Source organism: Pinus tabuliformis, chromosome 9 (genome assembly GCF_031772625.1).
Source record: "Pinus tabuliformis cultivar Carrire ecotype Pingquan chromosome 9, CPIR1, whole genome shotgun sequence".
Classification (NCBI taxonomy): domain Eukaryota; kingdom Viridiplantae; phylum Streptophyta; class Pinopsida; order Pinales; family Pinaceae; genus Pinus; species Pinus tabuliformis.
The window spans coordinates 1,744,708,417-1,744,729,003 of NC_142307.1; positions in this window are offsets into that span (position 1 = coordinate 1,744,708,417).

The window sequence follows — 20,587 nt, forward strand, 5'->3', positions numbered from 1 at the left end:
CAGATTGGTCTCAACTAAATATGTACAGGGCTCTAGAGTGTTTCTTCCAGCCTGAGCTTCGAGTACTAGTAACTCAACCCACAGTTGTTGTCGGGCTTCTAGAGCGTTTTTCCAACTAGGGCTTCCAAGACTAGTAACTCAACCCACTAAGGGCTTCTAGAGTATTTTTCTAATAAAGGCTTCCAAGACTAGTAACTCAACCCAAGCTGTCATAGGGCTTCCAAAGCGTTTTTCCAAAGAAGGCTTCTAGGAACTAATAACTCAACCCACAACCAAAGGAACATGAAAACCAACTATAAAACAAAATTACAACCCACAACACCATGGATATCCAGGAAATGGAAAGGCTAGGCAAAACCACTGTCAATCCAAGCAATCCTCCATGCCAATGACAGATCATAACCAAATAATCACATGCATATACCATGCATGCCAAAACTAGCAAGGAAATCATACATGCAACTCAGTACCTTCAAGCAAAACTCATTGTAGCTCATGATCCTGATTTCCTCTTGCACTTTCCTACTCCTCCTTTGCCTTCTTACTCCAAAACTCCAAGTATTCCACACTCCTCCAAGAGTGCTCGAAGAAAACTCTAAGTGATCAAGAGTATGAGAGGGAGAGTAGAAAATTAGAGCCCCAAAACTGAATTAACAAAAGGTTCCCACTTGATCCTCACAAGCCTTTTTATCAATGAGGCCTCTATTTTTTTCAATTTTCGTTATTTTCCTTCATTTTCCACCTCACATGCAACATGTGACGTTTCACCTCCATTTTCTCATATTTCACATTATTTCCATAAATAAAATGTCATTTAATGCTTCATGCCTTTCCAAATCCTTTTTCATTTCCTTTGTCAGATTCCTTAGCCATAATAACCTAAATGAACACCCACACTAGGATGTTTTTCCCAACATTAATCTTGGAATACGTGTCTCATGACTTTGGTATTATTTTTTCCTTTATTAAAATTTTACATGGAATTTTAATCAAGGTTTTTATAATTTTTAAGAAGTTCTACCATTCGCTGAACTTGAAGAAAGAGGTGGTTGAGTTTGTTGTGAGATATTTGGATTGTTAGCAGGTAAAAGTGGAGTCTGAGCATCCAGGTGGTTTATTACAACTGATTACGATTCCATAGTGTAAATGGGAGGTCATTTCCATGGACTTAATTACAAGTTTTCCAAGGACATCAAAGCAACATGATTCCATTATGGTTGTGGTTGGTAGGTTAAGTAAGGTAGCTCATTTCATTGCAGTTAAGTCTATGAATTCAACTAGTGAGGTAGCTCAAATTTTCATCATGGAGATAGTAATATTTCATAGCAAAGAAAAGGTATTATGTGATTTTCATTGATGACTATTATCATAAATGCTAGATTTATTTCATGCAGAAGAAGGACCAAACATTCACAAAGTTTTGTGAGTTCAAAGCTTTGGTCGAGAAAGAGTCAGGGAAGAATATCAAGGCCTTGAGAAGTTACAACAGTGGAGAATATGTCTCGCAAGAGTTTAAGGACTTCTGTGTAGTGGAAGGAATTAAACGAGAGTTGACAGAACCTCATAACCCAAAACAAAATGGGGTGGCCGAGAGGAAGAATAGAACTATTGTAGGGGTAGCATGGGCAATGCTACATGACCAAGGCATACCACTTCACTTGTGGGTTGAGGCATGCAACACAGTGGTTTATTTGCAAAATAGAAGCCCGCATCGCATACTTGGGATGAAGACACCTGAGGAAGCTTTCCCCGGTAAGAGACCAGATGTTGATCACTTCAGCATCTTTGGCTCATCGGTATATTTCCATGTGACAAAGGATGCATGGAAGAAGCTTGAGTCAATAGTAGAGTTGGGGATATTTGTGGGGTACACTAATACACCTCACAACTATCGGGTGAACTTGCCTACCAGTTGGAGGACAGTGGTTTGCAGAGATATCAAGTTTGATGAGAAGAAGGCCATGCGAGTTTCCCTTAAGAGGGAGCTCCAACTACTGGCTGTGGAGGAACTGTTGGTTCTTAAAGAGTAGGAGCCTCAGAATGATGTGGAGAAACCACATGTAGAGGTTCCAGGAGTGGAGACATCCACTCAAGTAGAGTCTTCCAAAGATGCACGAAAGTGCAAAAGAGAAGCTGACAGATTGTTGGAGGATGTAAGAGAGAATGTGGGAGCACCATCTTCTCAGTGCAAACAGAGGAGGTCGCTTGAGAGGTACACTATATACATGGCTTGTTGTAGAGGTAAATCCTCTCTGCGGACAGAGACGATCCCTACTAGCCCAGACCGGGTCTAGCAACAATCAAACAATGCTACCACACAGGTTCCTAACTGCAAATACAAAGTAGATGGTGAGAACCTACTTGGATTCCAACGCTAGTATTCGTCGAAGAGATGTCGCCTTTGTTCCTTTGCTTTGGCCGATCACGATCCGCATGATCTCCATGATAGGATACCTGCACACGCAAAGAACAACACGAAAACAAGTGTAAAATCTAGTAGATGCAATTATGTATCATTCAGAAAAGATATAACTCAACATCAAACATAAAGCAATGAGAGTGGAACCATAATGATAGCCATCTATTATTAATGAATAACAAAGAAGAATACAACCATTGTTCTGATGTCAAATCCTCCTTTGGCTGGGTAGTCAGCTACGCAAGTCTTGCAAAGCTTGTTGGGATAGGAACAAGCCTCTCTCTCATTGGGTGACAAGAATTTCCTTACTTAGATTTGACCTTATGGGTGCAAAGAAGGCTCTTGCAGCTTCAAACTCTCTATCACTATGCTGGGACCAGAACTACTGTAACTAGCTTACTCAAGGCATAGAGGCAAGCTTTTATAGATAGAAAGGGAAAGAGATAGGATCAACCACATTATTCATGGGATTGGCTTTATCACTTGGAAACTTCCATGAAAGGTGGAAAACCACTTTCCCTTCTATGGAGATTTGAAGCCAACCATCCTAGCTGAACATAGATTCAGTTGGTGAATGGGTTGAAGAGAACCTTCGGGAGTTTGGTCGTTGAAAACTTTACTCAATTCGGTTGGCGCGAGTGCGACTCTGGGACAGAGCGCCAATGGTGCACCCTTTATAGAGGATTTCCCTCATTGGTGCGGGCATTGAACTGTGAACCTGCGCTAATGCAAAAAGAGTTGTTTTCATGAGGATTTTGCAGGAGATGTCTTCAGGGCAAATGAAGCTCATGCTTAGAGGAATATGATGCAAGTGGTTTCAGGTCATGTCACTTCTCACAGGTCCCGGAATGAGTTCTCCAGTGTATAGGTGAGGGGTAACAGGGATGGTGACAAATGGTGACAAATTGTTGTGTAACAGATGCCCCCTAAAGCATGAGGCCCGAGAAAGAGAGGGGTGAAATGCTTTACAAGAACATGTGTGACTGAAAACACGGCCGCTGGAGAACCTGCATAAAGAAGTACAACTAATATCTCAAGTACATGATATAAGTGGTATGGGCGCAGCCATCCATAACAAAGTACATAATAACCTAGATCCAAGGTATGGACGCAACCATCCGGAGAGGATCGATAAATAGACTCAGGCATGGTCGCAGCCATCCAGTAAATGAGTCATGTAATAATCATAATAATCCACAAATCGCAGCCTGGATCTCAATAAACAAAATCCAGGGTCTTGTGCTCCATCTCGACCCGTACAGAGTACAAGTTCAAGCATGTGAATGTATGAGTTGAAGTCAAACATGCATGAACATCGTCTGATTACCAGTCAATAATGAAAACTGTTAACAGACGCGAGAGGTACCACCAGTAATGACAATGGCCCTCAAGGTACTATAGGTACAATCTACGGCTTGCAAATGAATGAGCTGGCGTCGAACAGCCGTAGAATCATTCGATCGGAGGCCAAAGATAAAAACCTCTCGTCGAACACGAAGAACCTGCCATTGAGGCATGCAGGCTCCAAGGCACCAAAGGGAGTCTCTAGATCAACTTCCTGGATAATGAGCTGAAGTCGACAGGAAGTGATCGTGATCAAAGGTGGGCCATAGTGTTTCCCACATCATTGACATGAGACAGAGGAAAGATGTTGTGGTGATGCAAAATTATGTGAGGTATCAGAAGAGGCGGTATTGCTGCAGAGGTCAACTTCTCTTGAACATATCGGCGGCACGATAGTGGTTTTGGCAGTATTTGACATCAAATGAGCAAGTGTCATGATGACAAGGCAATGAGCAAATGAGAGGCCAAATAGGATAACCCAAACCCACGGAGTCTAGTGTAAAACAAGATGAGATGTTCCCACCCAGACACGAATGCAGACTAGTGCCATGTTCAAGAGCGACATACTGCCGACACGACAATGATTATGGATCCATTTTCCCCACCATTGCTGGCGAGTACCCCAGTTATTTTTAACAAGCTTGATGGGGATAGCATATGCTTGTGGGCGTCATTACAACGGAATCCAATGTCATTAAGTTTTAACGAGTCTGACAAAGGAAAAACTCGACGTCTTTTCCTATTTAGAGAGTCTGAAAAGATAGCAAAAAGAAAAACTCCAGGGAGGTCCTTTTTCGTAAAGTTGTGTCTCTCGAGCCCGAAAAAGTATAAAACAATGCTCGAAAGAACCGCCGGACCATTACGATCGAGGAGTACTTTTCATTTATAGTGACATCGATCTGAAAAAGTAGAAAAGCGATCAACATCACGTCATTTCATAACCATTTACGAACCGGAAATGACAAGGGTCCGACAATCTTTTCGTTTTTACACGGTCGGAAAAGGGTTTAAAGACGACCGCCTCTTATTTACTTTTAACGAGTCAAGAGGGGCAACTCGGCAATCTTTTCACTTTTAACGAGTTAGAAAAGAGCTGAAAGATAACTCCATAATGACTTTTTCGTGTATTTACCGAGTCCGAAAAAGCATAAAACACAACTCATTTCACCATCGAAGTTGCAAAAAGGACCTGTCATAGCACCAGAAACAAGCGTAAAACCTGTTTTCGACCAAAAGCACATTAAAATATTCAAAAATCAACTTTTTAAACCCTATTACAAGTCAAAAAGTCTATAAATGTGGTGAAAATGTAAAAAACAAAATTACTTTTACCTTTTTACCTTGTGCATAGTGGTAGTGGTCCATTTGGAGTGCAAACTTCGAACAGCGATTACCACCGATCCGGGCAGCCATTTGAGATTCCGCCAGTTCTAGGTAAGAGGCGCTCTCTTAAGCTTCATTTTCATACCTATTTTTATGCATTTTGTTCCTGATTTAAGCCTCCACAAGGGGGATTTTAAAATTTAGGGTTGCGCCCCATTGGCGCGGGTATCCGGCACGGGTCCGCGCCAATGGGGTGATTTACCCAAAGGTGTCGCGCCAACCGCGCGACCTAGGTTTTCACTTAAATTTTCCCATCATTTTTGAAATTTTTCCGGTGTATATGCTTACCAGGGTTTCATTAATGATTTATTCATCCTTGTGGGTGCAGGAAATACGCAAAAATGCCGGTGGAATGGAAAGAACGAGAGCATGATGCCGTAGATGCCTTAGCCATCGCGGATGAGGGATGCATGAATGCTTTGAGAGACTGTGGTCTCAAGAAATTCTTTCTCACCTCCTATCTGCGAGCTCAACCAGAGCTATTACAGTTTATAGTGGATGCTTGGGATGTCGATGACCAAGTATTTCGACTACGGGATCAGACCTTAGAGCTGGATGTATCTGATGTGTACTTCATTACTGGGCTGTCATGGAGAGGGGCAATCCCCATTCTGAAAGGAAGAAGGCCTTCCGCAGAGAAAATAGGTGAAGTAAAGGCTCGTGTGTGCCTAGAGGCACAATTTGGGAAGAATAGCGCCAAGGTGGATATCGCCACCATCCATGATTTGGTTCTTAAGGTGATACTGTTCACCATCACATGTGCAGCTGGGGTACAGGCGCCCCATGAGGCCAGCAAGAACCATCTGTTACTGGCGACAAAATGTCTTAGCCCCACCATTTTTGACTGGGCTACAACAGTGACTACAAATATCAAGAGGCAACTTACAAAATGTAAGCGCGGGGGAGTGAAACAGTTTGGGTATGGTTCGATTGTGGTATCATTCTTCTTGGAACGATTACCGTTATTCCAGTACCAGGGAGCTGTAGTAGCGGACCCATTACCACGAGAGCCTAGGATGGCTCGCTGGGCAGCATTGATGCCTAGAGGAGGAGGGGGCCAGCAGATGTCTTCGCGGCCCGAGTTCTTCATATGGCTTCGCCGCCAGTTGATCGTGGTGGAGGACTGGCCATACGCGGGAACCAACTTCATGGGGGACCCAGACCTCCCACTGCCAGAGGGGGAGGAATGGGAAGAGGAGCTAGGTATGATCTTCTCTTTTTGATGTTTTTTATGTATTTTTTATTTTTTTGTCAATACATGCATGTTCTGATGACAGTTATATATATATGCAGATGTGGGCCCAGAGCGACCAGCCGGTTTGTCTCCTATAGCGAGGAGGGACCAACCTGCAGCTGACCCTCAGGCAAGAGGTGCCGTGGGGGAAGAGCTGGTGCAGAATCTCGAGGGACTTACCCAAGGGATTCCAGGCTATGCTAGATTGGCAGATGTGCCGTTCGCATATCAGAGGCACACGGCGGGGGTGTCGTCCCACATCCATCATCTGTTGAGATGCTTGGTGCGTGCGATGACGTGCTATCATGAGCACCACCACGAGTAGACTCCTAGGTTTCTTTCATGCATATTTTTTGAGGGACATGTTGTCCGAGGATGTATCAGGATGAACATGTATTATTTTTGGGTTTTGTAACGCATACAGTGCAAACATTATGACACACATATATATATACATATGCCTATGGTTTATTATTGTGCTTTTATGTGCTTACTTGTATGATGTTTTGATTATAAATTACGCAAATGTCTATCTAATACATGATTAGCTAATGCATCAGATAATGTGTTTAATCGTCGTGGAATATGCTGATATGTAATAAAATCAAAATTCCTTTCTAACAATTTAACACGTAAGTACAACCTTAAAATGTGACGGTCTCTGACGGAATATCGCCCATTGAGCTGATGGACAACAAGTTGAGAGTCTAGGTTAACAAGCAATGTACGAATACCGAGATTAATTGCCTCGGCTAATAATTCAATAACAGCACTATATTCAGCGACATTGTTTGTAGTACAACCTAAACACACACCTTGAAGATCTATCAACTCACCGTGAGGATCGTAGATCACCCATGCCGCAGAGGACAAATTACGAGTGCTGCGGCAGGCACCATCAGCGAAACCATTGTAAGGTGCACCCGACATCTGCACAAGAAGCAAAAAGACACAATAAGGGGCAATCACGCTTTGACACCAAACCAAAAACATGAGAACTCACACACACACACACGCATGTACAAATCGAAGCGCATGAATCATGCATAGTACTTTTTCAAGTACAGCCCGTTGCGGGGCTTATCAAGAGGATTACCTTCGTAGTCAACTAACTCATATGCCCCTTTTTGCAACACTCTCTTTACAATGTAAGGGCCTAGCCACATGGGCTCGAGTTTGCCTGCCCCCAGCTTGTCATTGGCTTGGTCGTATAGCAGGACAAGGTCTCCCTCAACAAAGGAACGAGGACGAATGGTATGGTAAAAATGAGTTTTGACTCTCTTCTTTTGAGCTTCGATAGCTAGAGAGGCTAAACGACAGGTCTCGTCTAACCGTTCTAGATAAAGGATCCGTTCCTCCACCGGAGTGGTGTTGGGAAGCAATTCGACGACTATTTTCAACGAAGGAATTTCACATTCTATAGGAAGGGTAGCCTCTAGTCCGTAAACTAGATGAAATGGAGTGAACCCAGTGGCATCCTTCACAGAGGTTCGGTAGGCCCACAAGGCAGGAAACAACATCAGATGCCAATTAGACTTATGCATGTCGACGGTACGTTGAAGCATCGTTACCAAAATCTTGTTAACAGCTTCAACCTGACCGTTAGACTGAGGATAGTACGGAGTTGAACTATCGTGCCGTAAGCCTAGTTGGGTTGTCAACTCGGTCATCATGTGATTACGGAAATGCTTTCCGTGATCTGTGACGATGGCCTATGGAACTCCGAACCGCATAATAACATGATTGAACAAAAACTGTGCCGCTGCATGACCGTCTTCATTTAATGTGGGCATCGCCTCGGCCCATTTTGTGAAGTAATCGACGGCAATGATAATAAACCCATGCCCCCCGGCCGAGCGAGGCTTACAGGTTGTATAATCAGTGCCCCATTTTGCAAAAGGGCCTACGGTCACTACAGGGTGCAGCGGGGCCAGTGGCGCACGCATCTTCCGCTGGTATATCTGGCATGCATGACACGAGCGGACAGCAAGAATGCAATCTTTAAAAATGGAGGGCCAGAAATAACCAGCGCGAAGGATTTTTTGAGTTGTGGCATATCCGGACATGTGACCACCACAGGCGCCAGAGTGGCAGTCATTCAAGACTCTCTCAGCTTCCTCGAGGGTAAGACATCGGCGGAGAACGGAGTCAACGCCGAGGCGGTACAGGGTGTCTCCTATGATCCGATAGGGTTGAGATTGATGGCGGATCCACCGCCGAGCATCTTTGGATAGAGCGGGGCGGAACGAGGAGGTTTGTAAATACACAATAATATCCCCGTACCAAGGATCGAGGGTGCTGATTAGAAAAAGAGTTTCGTCTGGGATATGATCTTCTGAAAGAGAAGGTGCAGAAGGAGATGGCAAAGAACAGAGCAATTCAGTGAAGACCAGAGACTTCTTAGACTTGGCAGCAGTAAATTCCAAGTCAAACTCTTGGAGGATTACGATCCATTTAGAGTATTTGCCCCCTAACAACTGACGCGACAAAATGTACGTCATCGGGTTGCAGTCAGAAATCACGGTCGTGGAGCGCAACAGGATATAGTGCCGGAAATGTTGGACGGCGCACACAGCGGCCAATGCCAACTTCTCAATGTAAGCGTAGCGAGTTTCCGTATCCAGGAGGTTGCGGCTGAGGTAATAAATAACGTGCTCATTGCCGTCATCATCATCCTGCACTAGAACCATGCCGATAGTGGTATCGGCGGCGGCCAGATATAGAGTGTAATCACGGTGGTAGTTCGGAGGTTGCAATAATGGAGCAGAGACAAGGAGACCCTTGAGTTGCTCGAAAGACTCCTGAGCGATAGCATCCCAATGGAAGGGTGTGTCTCGCTTCAACAACCGTGTGAAACCCTTAGCCACCTCGGCATAATTCGGAATGAAACGTCTAAGGAAATTTGCTTTGCCCTGCAAGCTCTGCAACTGCTGCAAAGAAGCAGGGGGAGGAAGATTCAAGATGGCCTCGACTTTGAGGGGATCCAGACGGATGCCTTCTCAGGAGACGATAAACCTGAGCAGTCGGCTTGATTCCACGCAGAAGACACATTTATGAGGATTGAGCCTAATACGGTAGTGTCGACAGCGGAGAAAAATTTCGCGAAGATGGGAGGGATGGTCTTGACGCTTGGCTGAATGAGCTGGAAGGTCATCCAGATACGGTTGCACAATGTGTCGAATATCATGAAAGGCATAGGACATCGCACGTTGGAAGGTAGCGCCGGCATTTTTTAAACCGAAAGGGAGCTTCTTATAGGCAAAAGTGCCCCAAGGACAGATAAAAGCGGTCTTATGTTGATCAGCAGGTGCGATGTTGATCTGGTTATATCCAGAAAAACCGTCCATAAACGAGTAAATTTCGCTTCCTGCACACTCATCAATAAGCTGATCGATGAAGGGTGTAGGGAAGTTATCCTTAGGACAAGCGCGATTGATATCATAGTAATCAACACAGACTCGGATAGTGCCCTGCTTTTTGTTCACAGGAACTATATTAGAGACCCAATCCGTCAGTGGAATGGGGTAAATGAAACCAGCCTTGAGAAGTTTTTCGACTTCTGCTTTGATGGCTGCGGCCTTTCGGGGGTGCACAGGGCGTAGGCGCTGACGGACAGGCTTAGCACCTGGATACGTAGGTATCTCGTGCACCACTATACTAGGGTCGATGTCGGGCATCTCTTCATAGGACCAAGCGAAGACATCACGAAATTCGCGAAATAGAGCGGTGTAGAGTTGAACTTCCTCTGGAGTGCAAGTGACTCCTATGTAAATATGCTCGACAATCCCTGATTTCACAGAGATGTCGATGGGTTGGGTTTGCGTGATGTTTCCCATATTTCCCTCAGAAGATACTTGATAAATCTGAATAGGTGTTTGAAGGGGCGAGGATGGGATATACGAAGCAAACCGTTCGAGACATGCGATCATTTCCTGATGGGGAGGGAGAAACGAAGAGCGGTGGTGATGATCTGACCAAGGGAGCTCTTCTAGAGACATGGTCTCTATGATGGCTTCATCGGAAGGAAATATTTCCTTTAATGGATCCGAAGTAGCATCATCTCCAAGCCAAGGGAAATGAACATATGAGTCGGGAACACTGCTCGGAAGAGCAGGTTCGGCAGGGGGAGCCGATGCAGCGACGATTTCGACGTAGTTGAGCTCGGCAGGACTCAACGGCATCATATCGCCCCAGGATTCTTCCTGATTAGCAGGAGGAAGGACCCACGGATCAGAACGTACAGAGATCATGTTAATAGGGGCGAGATTCGGAGGTGGAAGGGGAAAGACACCCATTAGAGCGGGATCTTTAAAGAGTCTGGCTCCCACACTCTCGAATGATTTAGAGGTATGCTCCACGAATGGCACATTACCTTCAGAAGAAGAGGCGAAGAAGGAGAGCTGGTCCACCGTGACAATCTTCCCCTGATGAGGGAAACGAATGACACAGAAAAGGGAGGAAGCCACGGCTTGCATGGCATATGTCCAGCTACGTCCGAGGAGGAGATTATAGGTGAGATTAGCGTCAACAACTTCTACCTCCACTTCTACCGTCTTCCCTTCCAGGGAGATGGGCAAGCGTTGGAGGATACCGTAAGGACGAGACTCTCTTCCATCAAAGGCTTCTAACGTCGTAGGAGACTGACTTAACGTAGGAGAACCAATGGCTTTCCAGCATGCAACCGACATGATGCAAGTTGAGGCACCTTCATCAATGACTGTACGATGAATTGTTTTGCCATTGATGATGACCTGTATAAGGAAAGCGATTTGGTGGGGCAGTCTCGGCGTATAGCCCTCGAGATCAAAAGAAATCAAATCTGAGTCAGTCGGGTCGATGCCACCGATGGCCGATAGCAAGGACTTCCTATGGGAGGGGCAGCTCTGGAGGACTTCTAGAGCGGACATAGCAGACGGAGCCTGGGCTAAGTCCTCAACAATGCTGTAGTGCTGGGCAACACGAGCATTAGGGTTGTAAGAAGACTTCCGGAGTACACCTTTCGGAGGGGGTCGGGGGATCGTCTCAGTGCTAGGTCTTTCGATGTGGAGAGGACCAAAACTGGACGGAGGAGCGCTGGAGGGGACCTCCGGCTCTTTCCCGGTAGGAGAGGGATATTCTTTTGCTCGAGTAGTGACATGGATGGGAATTGTCCCAGCCATAAATACTTGAGAGCCAAATGAGGAAGAGGGTTGAGATGGGTCTGCCACCATTTGAGTTTGCTGGGAAGGGAAAGGTTCTTTGAGCACAGCAGGAGTCCCAGGAGCACCTTTCAATAATCGACTAACTTCGGACCGCCTAGGGCAGTCTTTAGTGTAGTGATCCTCATCACAGATGAGACAAGGATACTTAGGTTTTCGTTTGGCTCCGTCCTTGGGTGGATTTTTAGGGGAGTCCTGTTTGGGCTGCTCGGTCTTATTCTTAGCTTTCCCTTTCTTTTTCCCTTTCGAGGATTTATCCGCCGCGGTGGACTGGACGGCGTTAACCTCGGAGGTACTTCCAGAATTAGACTGTCCTTGAGAAGTATTTCCATTAGAAGCGTTCTATTTTTGCTTCCCAGGGTTCGCGATCGATTTCTTTGATGACGTGTTTATAGAGCCAATAACTCCATCAACAGATGGTTTTGGCGGAGCTTTGGATTGTCCAGGCCTCAAGGCGTCTGGCAAATAATCATATAAAGTACCTGACTGAGAGTATACTAAGTCAAGGTACTAAGCACGCGCGATAGCTTTCTCTTCAGTTACACAAGCTCCCATGGCGATGTCTCGCGCGATCGCAGGGACAAAGGAAGTCGTGAACCAATCGGTCAGGAGTTGATCAGGAATCCAAAATTTGATCAAGCGACAACGCCGTCTCCATTCATGTATATGATCGGATATATGCGTAGCCGTGTCCTGTTTGAGAGACGTAAGGAGATGTGTCCCTGTCTCATACCGAATGGGTAACTGAAAATGAGTTAGGAATGCCATAGCCAGCGAGTTGAAATCTTGAAATGTTCCGCGATTCAGCTCAATATACCACTTAGCGGCTGAGCCGGTGAGAGTCCTTTGAAAGAGGCGAAGCCGGATGGAGTCATCAAGCCACGAGTTGGATGAGCACCAAAGGTGATAGGTCATGACATGGGCTTGAGGATCTTCACCAGCTTTGCCATCGAATTTTGGGCAATCACCGGGTATTTTAGTTGGAACTGGTGGCCAATATGGATTATGAAGAATGGGATCATTCGTCAACTTGGACACATCTGGAAGTTCCAACGTCGCTAAGAAAGGCAACTGAGGGTTAAAGGACATTTGTGGCTGTGGAAGAGAGGTAGTACCAGGGTTCCAACCAGGTGGTGGTTGCCCCCATGGACTTTGTCCGGATGGGCCCGGCCCGTAAGGGCTCTGCCCATAGGGATTTTTCCCGTAGGGGTTCTGTCCATATGGATTCTGCCCGTAAGGATTCTGTCCATATGCAGACAGTTGACCCTGGGTCTGCCCCCCAGCACCCCATGGATTAGCAACTTGACCTGCAGGTGCAACGTACTGTTGCTGATAATTTTGATAAGGAGTGACCTGCATCTGTTGATAATTTTGATAAGGGGTAAACTGAGTTTGCCCCTGGGGTTGCTGGTAGCCATACATTTGCTGAGCTCCATACTGAGCCTGATAAGAAGGTTGTACTTGGTAAGAAGGTTGGGGTCGTGGCCCACCTTGCATTTGATAACCAATTTGAGTCTGGGGCCCAGAAGGATGTCCTTGAATAGGTTGAGCTTGGACCATCTGGCCGGAAGGTTGGCCTGGTTGGGTTTGGGACGGACCTGTTTGCCCAGAAGGATGAGCTTGTTGGGTACCAGGTTGTCCTTGGGCAACCGAGGGTTGTCCTTGCGGGACAGATGGTTGAGCGGGCTGGATGGCCGGTTGACTTTGAGGTTGGCCAACCTGTCTAGAAGGATGACTAAGCTGGGCAGTGGGTTGGCCTTGCTGTGCAGAAAGCTGACCTACTTGCCCATAAGGATGACTAGGCTGAGCAGTGGGTTGGACTTGTTGTAAGTAAGGCTGCCCCCCTTGCCCAGAAGGATACCCCTGTTGGACTGCCGGTTGACCTTGTGGAATATAAGTTTGCCCAGCTTGTCCAGAGGGATAGCCCTGCTGGATACCAGGTTGGCCTTGTTGGATATAAGGTTGTCCTGGTTGTCCAGACGAGAAACCTTGCTGGGTACCAGGTTGCCCCGGATAACCAGAAGGTTGACTCAGATAGGTAAACGATGGACCACCAGCGACCGAAGGTTGTCCCTGATAAGGTTGTCCTTGTGGGCCCCCAGATTGTCCTGGGTAAGACTGGCCGTAATATTGCTGCCCTTGGGGGGTTTGCAAATAAGGTGGCTGGCCTTGGTTAGGCGGTCCTTGAAACTGTGCAGGCATTGCTTGGCCTCCATGGAAAGAATGAGTACTAGGGTCCCAAGCAATGGATAACGGTACCGAAACCTCAACAAAAGGTTGAGTAGGCAAGGGTTGAGAAAGTTGAAGGTATTGACCAGTAGAATCGTAATAAAAGAGTGGACCTTGCGTGTTCGGATCCTGAACAGCTTGCCCATAGGCATCATATGGCCCCCCTCCTAGAACGGGACCAGAAGAGGGTGGAGCACTTTGTGCAGGGTGGACAACTCTAGGCGAGAGTGCCGGCTGGCCACTACTCACTTGACCGTGAGGGGGACCAACGCCAGTGTTCAAAGATGAGGACGTTGTTACGGCATTAACAACCGGAGTTGAATGTGCTACACAAACAGTTGGATTCGTCGGAACTGAAGTGACAGGTGTAGTATGGGGTTGTGAAACAAAAGGTCCCGAGGTGGGAGTGACATGGGGGTCCCACATAGTCGAAGCAGGGATCCTGGCACTTACCCTATCCCTCAATGACTGATAGCGTGGGGGGAGCGGAGAAGTAGCTGGGATGGGAGTGTCGATATTCGACACCACAGGTGTCTCACTTACTCTAGGAGATGTCTCATCCATGTGAGAGGTAGACATTGGAGACGAAACACCAGGGGGGGTAAATGGAATATCGTCCTCGTCCTTGTCAGGCTCCCAGATGGGGTTCCAATGAATTTCGTAACCTTCGTCGTTCAGGGCGCGAGAGTTGATCAGTTGGATACTCGGGATAACAGGAAGAGTATCACTTACAACCGGTACCTCAGGAGCGGCGGAAGACGGAGAGCCTTGATCACTTGGAACGGGAGTTGACGGTTCAGCCAGGATGACAAACTTCAAACAAACCTAAGGGAGTCTAACGATAAAAGACCCTACTCAAACTAACGTACACAAGACCTAACCAGGTAATGTTTATCGTGGCCAAATGAATTTTAAGACGCAAGGACACAACTTGACCTTTTCATATTTTAAGAGTCGAGAAAAGGACAAAAAGGTGACTCTAGTCGCCTTCGAATGTTTTGTGAGCCCGAAGTGACAAACTGCTCAAATGAGCCTTTTCTTTTAAAGAGTCTGAAAAGGATCAAAAGTGACTACTCTGGAGAGACTAGGCAAAGGGTTTACCAAACAAATCTGTAAAACTGCATATACACCTTGGCAGTCATATGAAAACCAAGGACTTCCCGTACGACAGTCAATCTTCCCGAATGATGTGTTCGGTGCGTTACGGCTTGTAAGGCGGCAGACACGGCTTCCTGTGGATAAAGGATGATAACCTAGTGGGGTCTCCCCTATATACGCGACGGTACGTGGGAGCTCAAATCCATGCTAGACCACTATCGAGTCACAAAAGGAGGAATCACCCAACCGTAGTGTGAAACAACAATGACTAGGTTTAATGACGCCGGAGCACGTCTCTAGCCTAGACCTCTAATCAGTGAGCGTTATGTTCCAATGCATTTTTAAGTTCATTCAATTCATTTTATGGTTGATCTTTGATTAAGTTTCGGTTTCAGGTCCTACCGTATGTAATCTCTCACAATTTCCTAAATGCAAACTATATGCCAAAGAATATCATTTCGTTCGATGAATGCTAACTACAAGAGAGTTAAGGATTTTTCAAAAAAAATGACCACAAACAAGCACGAATCACTTTGATGCAGCTGATGACAAATAAACGAAACTTTTCTTTTGTTTTAAATCACTTAAATCAATGAAAAGCTTCTAATTTCAATTAACTAATGCAACGCAAAAGAGATTATTCGTTTTTCTTTTCCAATGGCAAAGTGCACTAAACAAATTTTGAGAGATAGTAACACTGAGCAAAAGATCAATTTCACTCAATGAGAACACAATCGAATCCCCAAAACACCAAAACAGTCCTTCAAACCAAGAAGAAAGCACAAAGACCTCTATGAGCTATGTAATCTAAGCCCAATCGAAGCCAAGTGAAACCCAAGCAAAAAAGAAACAAATCACTTGGAAAAAGCTTTAACAACTATCGAGCAAATGCAAAAGTAATCACAAAGTAGACTGGACGATCAAAGAACCCAAGACTCCTATGGAAGGCTCGATGCACAAAGCCACTAGATGCCCTAGGGCTAAAAGTGTAATCGATAGAAAGAGGCAAACACCCGAAGGATGAAGGTCCAAAACCAGTCAAACCAGGATCAAACACATTCCAGTAATTGAAAAAGACACAACACGACACAAAATCCAAGCTCAGAGGGCTTAAGGACAAGCAAACTGAAAAGTTGACAGGCCTGGCGCGACTGTCAGGCTGCAACTCGCGCTTTTATAGGATTGGCACGGGTTGTCTTTGAGCAACTTGCGCCAATTGGCGCGACTGTAAGGCTAAAAAGCGCGCTAATCAAGTTGGCTAAGTCAAAAACAAAAGCAAGCGACTCAGGGCTTGAAGACAGTATCTAGGCAAACCAGGAAGCAAGAAACAGCAAGAAATCCAACCCAGAAATCTATCTAAGCAATCAAAGCAAGAAAAACCAAAGAGACGAGACAAACTCCAAGTTGTTTAGTCCGCAAACCAAACCAGAGATTGACTGAAGTGGTGTTGATCTACTTCGCTAATGCAAAGCAATAGCGTTTCGAAGGCTACCTGGCCGTACTTCAGGCTCCGTCTAAAGTTTACAAATCAAACAACAAGATTTCCCCAGCGGAGTCACCAAATTGTTGTAGAGGTAAATCCTCTCTGCGGACAGAGACGATCCCTACTAGCCCAAACCGGGTCTAGCAACAATCACACAATGCTACCATGCAAGTTCCTAACTGCAAATACAAAGTAGATGGTGAGAACCTACTTGGATTCCAACGCTAGTATTCATCGAAGAGATGTCGCCTTTGTTCCTTTGCTTTGGCCAGTCACGATCCGCACGATCTCCGTGATAGGATACCTGCACATGCAAAGAACAACACGAAAACAAGCGTAAAATCTAGTAGATGCAATTATATATCAGTCAGAAAAGATATAACTCAACATCAAACATAAAGCAATGAGAGTGGAACCATAATGATAGTCATCTATTATTAATGAATAACAAAGAAGAATACAACCATTGTTCTGACGTCAAATCCTCCTTTGGCTGGGTAGTCAGCTACGCAAGTCTTGCAAAGCTTGTTGGGATAGGAACAAGCCTCTCTCTCTTTGGGTGACAAGAATCTCCTTACTTAGATTTGGCCTTATGGGTGCAAAGAAGGCTCTTGCAGCTTCAAACTCTCTATCACTATGCTGGGACCAGAACTACTGTAACTAGCTTGCTCAAGGCATAGAGGCAAGCTTTTATAGATAGAGAGGGAAAGAGATAGGATCAACCACATTATTCATGGGATTGGCTTTATCACTTGGAAACTTCCATGAAAGGTGGCAAACCACTTTCCCTTCTATGGAGATTCGAAGCCAAACCATCCTAGCTCAACATAGATTCAGTTGGTGAATGGGTTGAAGAGAACCTTCGGGAGTTTGGTCGTTGAAAACTTTACTCAATTCGGTTGGCGCGAGTGCGACTCTGGGACAGAGCGCCAATGGCGCGCCCTTTATAGAGGATTTCCCTCATTGGCGCGGGCAGTGAACTGTGAACCCGCGCTAATGCAAAAAGAGTTGTTTTCATGAGGATTTTGCAGGAGATGTCTTCAGGGCAAATGAAGCTCATGCTTAGAGGAATATGATGCAAGTGGTTTCAGGTCATGTCACTTCTCACAGGTCCCGGAATGAGTCCTCCAGTGTATAGGTGAGGGGTAACAGGGATGGTGACAAACGGTGACAAATTGTTGTGTAACATGGCCCTTGATAGGGAATGTGTTGAGACTGATCCATCTTCCTTCAAGGAAGCAGTGTAGCATCCAATTTGGGTTGATGCTATGGCGGAGGAGTATGACTCCACAGTTCATAACAGTATTTGGGACGTGGTTCTGAGACTAGATAACAAGTCAGTTGTGATTTCCCATTGGCTTTACAAGGTAAAGCAAGTTGTTGATGATTAGAGGATCATGTTGCTATAGTATATTTCGACAGAGGAGAAAGATGCTAACATTTTGACAAAGGCATTGTCAATGTGTAAATTCAAGCTCCATAGAGACAGGATCTGGGTGGCAGATAATCCCTTTCTTGTTGAGAGGGAGTGTTGAAATATGGCAACAAGAATATTCCAATTTAATTTTTCCTTGAATTAAATTGTGAATTAAAATCTAATTTAGTCTTAACACCGACTTGGAAATAATTAATTAATTCATCTTGAATTAATTAGTTGGAGAAATTCAAGTTAGAAGTCTTTCTGAAGTCATACAAGAGTTATCCCTTAAATTAAGGAGATAAGATTGAGTTATATTTGAGTTGTAATTAGTTAACTCAGTTTATTGAGTTTTATCTAGTAAAATTAGTTCCAAACTGTTTGAGGAACTAATAATGAGTTAATAATCAGTTGATGCATGCATGCACTCAACTAGTGTACTCCAATTAACTGAAGATTCCCTCATCAGAAACTCATGCATGTCTATTATGATAAAGACCTAGTTGATATTAAAGTCAAGGACAATGTACTATCAGTTGCATGTGTTTTCTTATAAAGAAAACTCATGCATGCAATCAATGAATCATTCCTTGAGGATTGCACAGTTCTGACAGTGTGTGAGAGAGTGTTCCACTTGGTTGAAGGTGAATCATCCCAGAGGAACAGCGCAAGGAAATAGGAGCTTGGAGGGCAGAGAGGAAGGTTGGAGAGTAGCCAAAATTTCCTATGAGCATCTGTGAGGATTTTACTGAGCGCTGGCTAGATGTGAGAGCTAAGGCTTTGTATAACTCCTATGTATTTCTACCTTGTATGATAATACAGATAGTGGGGTTTTTAGCTGAGGCTTTCCCCAAAGTATTTTCATGTCTATTGTGCCATTGATTCTTCTTCTTCTAGTTATATTGTTCAACTCGATCTTTAAGCTTCAACAAATTGATAGTAGAAGTAGGTTATAGTATTTTTCTTTGATTTATATTACATTATCGGGTTAACCTACATCAGATTTTCTACATGGTATCAGAGCTAGATTTGTAGAAATTTTCTACATGGTATCGGAGCTAAATTTGTATAAATTTTCTACATGATATTGGAGCTATGAACAATATATTGAGAAGAGAATTCGAAGTTTGAAGTTTGGGGTTGCAGGTGCAAATCAAATTCATATCATACTTCAAGGTTGGCCAATGGCATTCTATGGCTTGAGACTCAAGCATGCCATGGAAGGTACCTCGAATTACATAGCATGGAAAGATGGAATGGAGGTTGTATTAGAAGACAATGGCTTGAAGGAATTCATTGATCAAGAAATCCCAAAGCCAGCTTCAACTAATGCACAAGAGTTGGGTGAGTGGAAGAAGTGTGTGGAGAAGGTGAGACGGATCATCCTTGAGGGAGTTCGAGACCATATTGTCTCGAGTCTCCATGGGAAGGATACTCCATTTACAATGTGGAAGGCATTGAAAGACCTCTACCAAAATAGTAGCAACCAGAGGAAATTGGCACTCAAGGATAAGTTTTGAAGAATAAAGATGGAGAAGGGCGATACTATTTCCACATATCTAAACAAGCTCACCACCTGCAGAGATGAGCTTGGTAGTGTGGGAATAACTACTGTCGATGATGATATGGTAAGCCTCGCTGTCCTTGGCCTTCTAAAGAGTTGGAATAGATACCAAGACTCTGTGAATGGAAGGGAGAAACTACCAGATTGTGAACGACTGTGGTCAGATCTCATGCAGGCAGAGATCAGGAGGAGCACATGAGATGGTTCTTCATCCAAGGATGATGATGAAGAAAATATGGCTTTAACAAGTAAGGCAAGGAAAGGGAAGGGGAATGCTTCCCATTCCAAATCGAATTCTTCTCATCGAGGGAAGAAGGGTAACAAGTCTAAAGTAAGATGCTTTAATTGTCACGAGATGGGACATTATGTGACTAATTTCCCATCAAAGAAGTCCAAGAAGGGATCCTCAGAAGGATCGAAAGGTGAGGCATTAGCCTCTCAGTTCGAAATGGACTTTACGCTCATCACATGCATGGTGTCATAGATAATGGGTTGTGTCTGGTATCTTGACAGTGGAGCCTTATTCCACATGACTGGTGTTAAAAATTTACTTAGTGCCTTGTAAGAGAAAGACCTCAAGATGCGCATAGAGATGGGTGATGACGGAAGGTATAATGTTTCAGGAGTGGGCATGGTTGCTTTTTAGAGGTAGCATGGAGCTCCTATCACCTTGACAGATGTGAAGTATGTGCCTGGAATGAAGAAGGACTTGGTATCGATCGTGATGTTGGAGGAAAAATGCTACGATGTTGTCTTCAGTAAAGGAAAGGCATTCCTAAGACACATAGCCATGGGTCAGACCAAGAGGATAGGGATTCGGGTGAAGAATATATATAAACTATAGGTAGATGATTGTGCAGCATTGAGTACGAAAGTAGAATTGTTGCAAAGCCAAGACATTGGTGAGTTTTGGCATAGGCGGTTGGGCCATTTGCATCATGGGTATTTGAAGATAATGCAGCAGATATCTACAGGACTTCCCAAAGGTAAAATTGAGCATGTTGAAACATGCAAAGGTTGCACCTTGGGAAGGTACACCAAGTCTTCCTTTCATGATCAAGACAGTCGAGCGAAGGCTATCTTAGAGTGAGTTCATACTAATGTGTGTGGACCATTCTCGACGACATCCACAACGAAGCAAAGGTATTATGTGATTTTCAATTATGACTATTCTCATAAATGCTAGATTTATTTCATGCAAAAGAAGGACCAAACTTT